This window comes from Castor canadensis, chromosome 9 (assembly GCF_047511655.1).
Source record: "Castor canadensis chromosome 9, mCasCan1.hap1v2, whole genome shotgun sequence".
Taxonomy (NCBI): domain Eukaryota; kingdom Metazoa; phylum Chordata; class Mammalia; order Rodentia; family Castoridae; genus Castor; species Castor canadensis.
In genome coordinates this window covers 153,150,289-153,158,697 of record NC_133394.1, presented here as the reverse complement: position 1 = coordinate 153,158,697, position 8,409 = coordinate 153,150,289, and positions in this window count along the sequence as shown.

Sequence of the window (8,409 nt, the reverse complement as noted above, 5' to 3'; positions counted from 1 at the left end):
AAATTTATGATAGATATTTAACATATTCAACTCTAAGTGTGGTCTGCTCTGTGATTATTTCTCTCACTATTTGAAGATGGAGCCACTCGAGATTTCTTATGGTATTTCCCATGGTGTCTCTTCTTTCATCCTTTTCCTTTTTAACTAAACGTGTTTCTGAATTTAAAGTGTGTCTCTGTTGAACAGAATGCTTTTAATCCAGTCTGGCGTAATCTTTTATTTGGAGTGTTTAGGACATTTATATTTAATGTAATTATTGATACCATTGGGTTGAAAGCCACCTTATAATCTTACTGTGTTCTGTTTAGTTGTTTGTTCTTTTCACTTTTGTTCCTTCTTTCCTACCTTCTTTTGGATTAGCTGATTTAAAGTCTTTACAACTTTATCTTCTCCATTGCAGTTTTAGCTATGATACTCTGTATTTTTTTTAGCAGATGCTCTGGGATTCTAACTTGCCTCAGTTTACTTTGAAGTTGTATCGTGGCATCTGATGAGTAAAGAGCTCTTCCTCTTATAGGGGTTTCCCTCTCATGCTTTGTGCTTTGTTGCATATAATTTACAAGCATTTATGTTACGAATCTCAAAATGCATTGTTGTCTTTGCTTTAAATGTTCAATTGTTCTGTAAAGAAATTAAGAAAATGGAGAGCAGTCTTTTATATTCACTCAGACTTGCATTTCCAGCACGCTTCTTTTCCTGTGTCAGTCAGTCCAAAGGACTGGCTACACCAGCAATGGGTTGAAGTTTATCTGGAAATGTCTTCATTTTGCCTTGTCTTCCTTGGTTTTCAGGAGATACAGAGTTCTCACTTGGCAGCTCCCCCTCAGGCCTTTAAAGCTCTTTTGTTTTCTGGAATTTATTGTTTCTGATAAGAACTCAGCTGTCATTTTTACTGTTGCACGAGTGCATGCAATGTATCTTTTTTTCCTCTGGCTGCTTTTAAGATTTTAGTTTTTTCTTTCAACAGTTGTACCTGGATATGTTTTCTTTGTATTTATCCTGCTTGTGGTGTGTTGACTTTTTGGGATCTATGGATTGATTTTTTTAAATAAAATCTGAGAAAAATTTGGCCACAATTCCTTCAATATTTCACCCCCATTTTCCTTTACTCCCTCTCTGAGACTGCAGGTACACACGTGTCACGTCAGCCCACTTGATTCTGTCCTTCAGATTGCAGGCGCTCTTTGCATTTTATTCATTCATTAAAAAATTCCCTGTGAGGCTGGGCACCCATGGCTCACACCTGTCATCCCGGCTACACAGGAGGCAGAAATCAGGAGAATTGCAATTCAAAGCCAACCCTGGGCAAATAGTTCACGAGACCCTATCTCAAAAACCCAACACACAAAAAAAAAATCTGGCAGAGTGACTCAAGTGTAGAGTGCCTATCCAGCAAGTGTGAGGCCCTGAGTTCAAACCCCAATAATTCCTCTGTGATTTAGCTTGGATTACTTATATTGACCTGGCTTCAAGTTCACCGAAGTTTTCTTTTGCAGGGCCCAAAGACCTCGCCACACAGTTATTGTAATACTATGGTTTCCAGGTGTTGAATTTTTTTTGATGTTTGGAGTTTCTATTCATTTCCTAATAACCCCTATATTTGTCTGCTGTATGCATCTCTATTGTAAATTCTTTCACACACTCCCCATGTTTTCACATTGTCTTCTGACTCTCATTGCTGAACCATCTGGAGTCTGCACTGCTGGTATAATTACACAATTACATTTATAGGTCCTGTATCTGCCCATTCAACACGTGTCATATTTGATCTTTCAGTCACCCTCAGAACCACAAAAGTACATTCACTAAATGCCACGAAAGCAATTACATTAGTTTATACAATATTCAACATGTGTCAGGAGAGTGGTGTGAAAGAACAGAATGTTCTCAGATAAAAAGATTTTCATTGTGGGTCAAATTTTTCTACTTCTTCCCGTGCCTGGTATCTTTTATTCCACTCCAGACAGTGGAGGTAAGTGGGCAGTGGAGACCAATGACAGTGTTCTGTCCTGTGCTGCACACCCTTCCCTGGTGGGGTGAGGGCTTATCACTCAGACTCCGGAGTCCAGTCCCCACCTGGACCACGCTCCAGCCAGGGCTGCTGTGCCAGCCCTCTCCTCCTGGTCCACTGCCACCTTTCAGTTCTTGTCAGCGTTTGGGCTGCTGCCATTTCAGGTATACTTCCTTCACGTTGGACTTGACACCCAAGGATCTCTGCCTAGGGAGAAAATGGAGGTCTTCAGGACTTGTATCTGCCTTCCAGTGTCACCTCCACTGCCGGCAGGATTTGAGGCTGGTGGCCGAGGAGCCTGCCTGGGCTGGTGATGGACCCTCTAGCCTGGGTGAGCTGCCCCACTCACATCCCATAGTGTCCCTATGTGTTGATGCAACAGGAAAATAACCCATAATGGGACTCTCTTTTCTTAAGCAAACAGATATACTCTTGCTAATTTTCACTCCTCCCCCAGCACCACCCTGAGCCACCTCTAGAGCAATAAATCCCCTCTGAGTTGTAAATACCCTGGAAGTCATAAATATCTTTGCAAGGTAATGTCCAAAGAGGCACCTCTGCGCTGGATTTGCTGGCTACAGGGAAGTCTGCCCCAATTTGAGCTCTCAGGCAAAGTCTTCTACTTAAGACTTCATGAACACTGGTCACATCTCATTCATAGAATTAAAGGCATAAGCACACACACAGGATACCCCTTGTTACGTGGTAAGGCTGCAGTAAGTACACCTGCCAGCCACCCTAGTCCCTCCCTGAGGACTGCCCAAATTTTCTCCACCTTACAACTTACAAATTGGGCTTAAAGAAATGGATGCTCTGTGCCACCTGGCAGAGCCCACCACTTTCCTACCGGTGTTTCCTCTTACTCTGTCTTCCCTTTTCTTTCAATAAAGTTTTGCTACTGTTTTGCAATTTGTGTCTCTGCCCAGTTCTCTGTTCAGGTGATGCAAGAACTCAGGATCTTCTGGACTAGGTCTTCTTGGACCACTCAGCCTGGTAACGTGGGGTTGTGGCTGGCTGCTCTTCACTCTGCTGAGAGGCAGATAGATGACCAGGCTCCTGGTGCAGCCGGGCGAGGAGCTGCCATTCTCTGTTCTCTTGGAAGAGCTCGCTCACGTGAAATCAGTTTACCTGTGTTTCCTGCTTCCCGGGGCCTCCTCGCCCCGTGGAAAGCCTTATGTTTTCTTGGAGTTTTCTTGTTACCAGGCGAGTAATTCTTTTGTCCTGCTCTACACTGACATTGCTTAGTGGAGGCAGAGACAGGGACTTGTTAGGCACTTCCTCTCAGGAGGACAGGTGCCCAGTGTGCGTCCCCCTCAATGCTGCTGTCCCTTTCTCTTGCCTTTCCTCCTGGTTCTCTTGTGACTGCTCCAGAGGCTTAGAGTCTTGGCTGCAGCTCCCGAGGGACGTCCTGTTATGGGAGCATCCTTGCCTCCATGCGCCATCGGCCACTCGCGGAGGAGGAGCCTGCTTCACACCCGCGGCACCATGGACTCGGAACACAAAGACGGTGAGTAACCTCACTTCGTGAGAGTCTGTTACACGTTCGAAAATCAAATAAGACTCTCTTACCCTTCTTTAGATCCTTTAAAAGACCGTCAAGGGAAGGCCGCGGTAACGGCGCCATCCCAGTGGTGAAGAAAAAGGCATACAAGCTGAAACCTAGAAGTCTTGTTTGTCCCCAGAACTGTGCAGGGTTTGAATTTGTTATGGGGAGACGTGGCTTGTGCGATGCCAAGAGGGATGAGATGCTCAGGAATAATTGCACGGCTATAGTCGATCGCTTCCGTATCTGCCTGGACGTGGGACATCTTGATTCGACACGTGTCATAGTTGACCTTCTGGTCACCCTCAGAACCACAAATGGAATGCCAACTAAATGCTGTTAAAGCAATTAGATTTAATTTATATGACATTCAAGATGTGCCAGAAGAGTGGAGTGAACCAGCAGAATATCAGATGAATTGTGGTCCTGAGAGGAAATTAATTTTAGCCGTGGTCTGTTCCACTCTTGGCATGCTGACTGCTATCGATGACATTATTGAAGAGAAACTTGGACAAGTAGAGGGATATTCTGGCACTCGAACAATAATCTCAGTGCTGAGAGATCTGACAGAGACTTTAGAAAAACTGCACGTATCTAGACGTGGCTGTCGGTGACAGCGAAAAGCTTGCTATGAGTCAGTGACTTTCTGTGACAACAAAGACTTATCACCAGCCACCCCATAAGGAGGCCTGGAAACGACACGTAAGTCTGTGACCTTTCTCCAACTCAAGCATTTGCTCACAGCCTAACCGATGGCACGCTGCTTCTGCCGTTCCCAGATTGAAAACTCTCTCTTTAACAAAAGTAGAGATAAGGGAAAACAGTTTCTGCCTGGAAGTGAGAGGGGGGGAGAGGAGGGGGCAGGGGAAGGGCAGGGGGAGAAATGACCCAAACATTGTATGCACATGTGATTAAAAGAAATTAAAAAAAACTGAAAACAGAGCACAGACCACATGGGTAATCTGCTCTCTAGCGGCCTAGTTCCCAGGTTTGCCGAGGGGGTGCAGGAAGGTTATTTGGGGGGATATGGTGCAGTCACTGCTGTGTCCTGCTGCTCCTCACCCAGCAAGCTGACCGTCACCTGTCTCCAGACATAGGCAACATGACATCAGCTTTGAAATCTTAACTGCTGGGCTGGTGGAGTGGCTCAAGTGGTAGAACGCCTGCTTAGCAAGCAGGAGGCCCTGAGTTCAAACCCCCAGTGCCACCAAAAAAAAAAAAAATCTTACTGCTGGTTGGTCAGATTTCAAAAACATAGCTTTAGCCCTAGTTTTCAATACAGTCTGTTTTTTAAAGGAATTTTTGTCAAGGTGTTTTATTTTACATTTTATTAGTGTGTTAGTCAGTTCTCTGCCTTTGTGACAAAATCCCTGAGAAAAACAATTTAAAGGAGGAGAACTTATTTTGGCTCAGTTTCAGAGGCTGCAGTCCATGGCTGGCTGGCTCCTTTGCTTTTAGTCCTAGGGTAGGAGAACACCATGGTGAAGGACCTGGCTATGGTGGCAGGGAGCAAAAAGAGAGAAAGAGGGATGGGCTGGGGACAAAAATACACCCTTCAAAATCGTGCCTCAGTGACCAGCCTCCTCCAGCCTGCCCATTCAGCATGAACTCCTGAATGATTATCGTTGAAGTTAGAGTCCGGGGCTCCATTGCCTCTCAACAGCGCCACCAGCTAGGGATCAGGCTTTCAACACACAAGCCTTTTTCAGGGACACCTCGGTCCAAGCTGTAACAATTCCCTTACTTCCATTCGTGATCTTACTCTGGTACCATGAGCACAGGGACCCTGCCCTTGACACCGAGGTCCAGGACACCCGCTGTATGGAGTCACGGTCAGCGAGTGGAAGTCATCTGCATGCAAAGAGCCAGGGAAGCAGGGAAGACCCACCTGTCCTGGGGCACAGACATTAATGCCAAGTGCAGCACTGACCACGGGGATCCACAAGGGTCGTGAGGAGCCTCGTGGCTGGAAGCCTGAGGGTGAAGAGGCCGAGGCCCTGGGGACCCATGTCTAGGGTCCTTTTAGGGAGTGGGGGGCACACAGCACAGGAGTAGAAACCTGGAGGAACGGGGTGGGACACTTGTGCAGAAGCATTTGTGGGTGGGAAAGGGGTGGTTTCTACAGGGAAGGGACAAAAGGCACCTTCCCCGGGAGGCTACGTTTTAGCCTGGGGACCCAGCTCACTCCTGGCCCTTCAGGGAGAACCCGTGCCAAGTCCATCCTTCTAACCTTGGGTCTGTGAGTGGTGAGACTGGCCAGTCCACCACGGTCATTATTTTCACTTGTGCTGCTGGTTTTGCCAGGGTACATCTTAATCTGTGCATGGCTCGAGTGGTAGAAAACTGAGGGCAGGGGGGAGAAATGACCCAAGCCTTGCATGCACATCTGAATAATAAAACAATAAAAAAAAAGTGGTAGAAAACTCAGGCTGTGGGAACAGCTGGGGGAAACCCTAGAATGAAGGCACCTGCAGGGGTGAGATCTAACTTTTGTGGGTGCAGTCCCCCTCAATCGCTAGCTCACTACCAAGCCATGCAGGCAGCGGAGACCCGGCTAAAAGTTCAGCGGCTGGAAGCTGGAATGGCTGAGCCAAGATGCCCGCAGCTGCCCATCACAGGGGAGCCAGGGTGTGGAGTTTGAGTCCTGTTTCAGAGGAAGGTGACAGAAGCCAGTAGCCCTGCTACCTGTCACAGAATGTGTCCAGTCTACAGTTCAAAAAAGTGAAGAAACAGAAAATGTTCTCTAGACGATAGAAATGCACCCCAACGACTAGACGGTGGCCCAAGCCTGCAGCAGTCTTAGCGAGCTCAGGCGAGGTGCACCGTGGTGGACGGCCTGGTACCCGAAGCTGGGCTGGGGGCACGGATTGGAGCTATTGCTGCTGGATGCCCTGTGCAAGGAAGACCAGAGAGCCGCTTGTGGCCGAAGGACCCCCCTAAACGCTGCAGAGGAGAGGGCCTGCGAGTGCCTCACTGAAAGCATGCAGACTCTCAGCTCCAGCCATGCAAACGCCCCACCCCACCGCACCCTCACCCCCAGCCTCTTTCTGGGTCAAGGGAGCAGGTCAGAGAGAAGTGGGATCCCGGGGCCTGGAGTGGGGTTGCCTAGACACACAGAGATGAAATTAAACTTCGAGCCCCCACGCTCCCTGGAGGAGGCTGCCTTTCTTCTCTTTAAGTTACTCAATGAACTTCCAGAGTCACAAAGGAACCCCTCCCACTCACTTTTTCTTGGCTCCCGGCCTGTGATCGGTTCCACCCCATGGCACCCTAGGCTGAGGGCAGAGGCTGCTCTGAAATGAGCTCCCTGCCCTTCCTGCCAGGGACTGGTTGGGACTATGTGGGCTGATAGCTGCTGGCCCGGGGTTGGGACTCAAGTTGAGTCTGCAGCATGGGCAGACTGGCCCAGCACCGCGTGGAGGAAGATGGCTCTGCCTTGTTCAGCCACCTGCCAAACTACACCCTGGCTGTCTCAACGCCTAGCGGGAAGAGAGTTGCTTAGCAGTGGCCTGGACCCTCATGCTGGCTGCCTGAACTTTTCGGGTAGGAAAGTGAAACTAAGGCCCTGAATTCCACCAGCCTCTAAGATGGTGTGACAGTTAACTGTGTCCACTCAGCCGGTGATGGTACCCAGGGTATGTCTAGACTTGCTGTGAAGGTGTTTAGTAGACAAGGATAGCATTTAAATCAGGAGAACTGGAGTAAAACAGTTGACCACCATAAAGTGGGTGGGTCTCTACTGATCAGTTAAAGGCCTCTTAAAAAAAATCAAAGCTCCCTTGAGGAAGTGTGTAAGAGGTGCTCAAGTTGCTTTTGCTGACAAACATTGACTCCTTACTTGAGCTCATAAATTAACCAAAACCAGGAAAAGGGTGGCATCTTTGTCTCCATTTTGTATCTGTCTTCGATCTAGCCATTCTCTTTACAGTCACTTTACAATCACCTTGGATTCCAAAAGGACAAAACTGGTTATATCTTTACGACAATGAACTAGAGCCACCTGGAGCTGCCACCCTCCCAGTGAGGACAATTATCCCAAGAGTCCTCTCAAATAGGAACCAGATTACTACTCCAGGTGATAACTTCCAAAACTGGGCCAGACCATCTGCCTGACCGAGATTGGCCGCCCCACCAGTCATGAGACCAACCAGACCACACCTGTGACTGTTTAGCTGTGCACACCTTTGTCCCCTGCCCCAGTTCTTTTGTCTACTTAAACCTATAGCTCATGTCTGTACCCCGAAGATGGCTGAAGATGAGCTGAGCGCTTAGTCCGAGCCGTGTAATAAGCCTCCTTTCTCTGCCTTCACCAGGCCTCTTTATTTGGTGTTTAGGGGCAGGTGGCCCGACCTGGCATGCGACCTGGCATATGGAGTTTCAGGAATTTGGTCCTGGGGCCCAAAACGCCAGTTTCAAGTGGATATCTACAGCACACAGCCTTGGACTTGAGCGTCAGTGTCCACTCCGCCCTGGGGCTCCAGCCTGCCTGAGGCACACGAGCCACTTCCTCAGGACAAACTGAGGGCCATTTCAAGCAGCCTGTCTCAAATGGCCAGTTAGAGTGACCAGAGCAGTGCTCTGCACAGGCACTGGTTGTTGCTGTGGGCGTGTAGGGGGCACAGGCCCTGAGTGACCCGGCCTCAAGGCCTGGCTTTGCAGAATCCTTTCACTGTAAGGAAAGCCCTGCTGACGCAGGCCAGGCCCAAGGATGCAGAGCTCCTCCGCCCTGTGGTCAAGGTCAAGGTCAAGGTCATGGCTGTCCAGTTTCAGCTCAGGGGCCAGTGGGGGGTGTTATCCAAAAACAAGGTGTCAGGAGCTGTGCAGGAGAGTCCTGCCCCTGCAGCTCTGCGGGGCC